Here is a 2,471-nt window from a genome sequence, read left to right on the forward strand (position 1 = left end):
CTGTTTGCTGTTTGTGTGCTTTGTTTGCTGTTATGATAGCAGGCATACAGCCATGTTCTCAATGTCTCAGCTATCATTGATTATTGCTGCTTTTCCTCTTCTATTAGGCACTTCAACTCAATGAATGACACACAGAAAGATTTCATGACTGTGTTCTTCAAAATAAGGAGAATATGTTATCTGCATCTGAATGACTCATGTTGCCTTGTTTCTACTTTGTTTGCATATTTCTGCTTGTTGGAAAGGATTTTCTGAATCATTCAGTAGTTTTTGTAATAATAAGGACATTTAGCAAGACTTCAAAATGATTCTCCAACATTTGCTGTTCAGACTTGATCTGTTCTTACGTGTGTGATATCCAGAATGAAAAACTCAGCTCAGGTAATAAAATGGGAGCTGAGCAGACTGCAGGGGCTTCATGGTCTCTCCTTTGATTCCATTAAAGTTCATTTGTCAGCTCTGAGTTGAGGATTTGAGCTGTTTCTCTCACAGGTGAAGAACACAGATCCTTCCTGGAATCATTCTTGAAGCAGAGTTCATGCTTGTAACTGTCATTGTGTTATTAAAGTGAAAAGCCACAGCTAACGGTGTGGAGGCTGCAGAGCAGAAACCCACACAGCCCGTCTGCTGCAGGAGAGCAAGTTTGGATACAGTCAGTTTGTGCTTCACTCACACGGGTTGTTGTTTTGATCACACAATGAAAGTAGAATCAAACTCTTCATCTTCAAATCTTTATTATTCACACAAACACAACTACACTGTTTGACATTTGAAAATCAAACAAAAACTTGTGATAAAAATATTCCTGATGGTTTTTGTTACTACAATAAAAGTCACAATAAGTACAAAAAGAATTCTAACTCAGAGCAACAATACATGTAAAGATGTATTTATTTCAGATGATCTTCTAACTGTTGAAGAAAAAGGCAAAATAAGCACAACACATCATAACTAACATTTGTGATCAAAGTGATGAATGAGATGAATTGATGAGATGTGATGGTGAGAAAAGGCGAGCAGGAAACAGTCAGTCAGCATGTGTGCAGTTGGTGGACGCTCCCTTGTTTGTGAGCATCATCAGCAGAGAGAGTCCACAGCAGTACACCAGACTCTTCACTATCAGCACTGTGTACAGCAGGCAGAGCAGCTTCACCCTGCACTGAGACTGGAAGGACACTGAAGGACAGACAGACACAAAGAGACAGACAGACAGTCGGGTTATTCCTCTCAGATCAAGGAGAAAAAGTCCAAATAGAAACAGTCACAGCTTCTTCTTCAAGTGGATGAATTGATGTAGTGTTTGTGTCCACTTGGGGGCAGAAGAACTCCACAAGCAGCTAACAAACTGATCTCTGACATATATGGTCTGTCTGCTGTTTTGGTGCTGAGCAGCTAGTGTACAGTGGCTTTATCAGAGCTTGTTGGATTGAAGATTTGATCAATTAGTGCAACTTTAAGGAGCCTAAAAACTTGTTCCAGCTCCCTCATTGGACATTGGAGCTGTCCATGCAGAGAGGCAGCAGGTGATCTTACAGTCAGCTGGCTGCAGAGCTGGCAGGTCTGCTGGCTCTCTCTCTGGAGGACAGGAGGCTGCTGGAGCTGGAAGCTCTGAAACAGAAAAGGAGTCAAATGTTTGGAGCTGCAGTGAGAAATGTCAGTCCTCTTCTGCTCTGCTCTCTTTGACAGCATCTCCACATGAAGCTGAATCACTGCTGAACACAGTCACCAAGCCTTCATTACCTTGTTGTGTTTGGGCCTCCACTGTGCCCCCCTCGTGCTTCACCCAGCAGGTACATTCCTATGTGCTTTTCTCATGCTGATGGATCCAGTAAGATGGAAGGTGTTGCGTCCCCGACTCTCTGAGCTCCAGCTGCTCTCCATCAGCAGGGGGCAGCTCCTCCAGCCGGCCGTTCTTCTTCTGTCTTTTACACGACAGCTGGACCAGGTGAGGAAACATGGCTGGGGGCACACACAGCAGGAGCTGTTCCCCTCCACGTGGACTCTGGGTCCTGCTGGTTGAAAAACACAGAGATTATGTTCTGTTGTTTCCTCTTCTTAGCTTCATAAGAAATATTTGAAAACATAATGGTGACATGGTGATGTGGTGGTTTGTGCTGTAGCCTCAAAGGGAGAAGGTTGTGGGGTCAGACCTGCTGGTCGGGTGGGTCTGCGCTGTGTGTTTGCAGGAACTCTCGGTGCCTGTGTCGTTCTTTTCTGGGTGCTCTGATTTCCATCTACAATCCAAATACAAGTTTTTTCAGTTAACTGGTGATTCTGAATTGTGTGAACCACTGGTTCTGTTTGTGTTTGGACTCACAGTGTGTCAGTGATGTTCCCTCTATTATCCACTGCCAGCTTGAACAAGCTCTCTCCTTTTAGGACTTTTATGGTTAATTTCATAATAATAACAAAGACATTTAACATATATTTTTTATTATTTAAAACTTTAATAAAAAAATTTCAGAGCTCAC

At 42.9% G+C, this 2,471-nt stretch overlaps 1 long non-coding RNA gene across 1 annotated transcript; it reads right to left on the reverse strand.

Moving 5' to 3' along the window:
* Positions 1-868: 868 nt before the first annotated feature.
* On the reverse strand, positions 869-1,826 carry LOC120741761. Its single transcript, XR_005697685.1, has 3 exons — positions 1,741-1,826; positions 1,534-1,608; positions 869-1,176 (listed from the first exon to the last, which is right to left on the reverse strand). It is a non-coding gene; the product is annotated as an uncharacterized LOC120741761 (long non-coding RNA).
* Positions 1,827-2,471: the final 645 nt, after the last annotated feature.

Source organism: Simochromis diagramma, unplaced genomic scaffold (assembly GCF_900408965.1).
Source record: "Simochromis diagramma unplaced genomic scaffold, fSimDia1.1 OVJJ01000396.1, whole genome shotgun sequence".
Taxonomy (NCBI): domain Eukaryota; kingdom Metazoa; phylum Chordata; class Actinopteri; order Cichliformes; family Cichlidae; genus Simochromis; species Simochromis diagramma.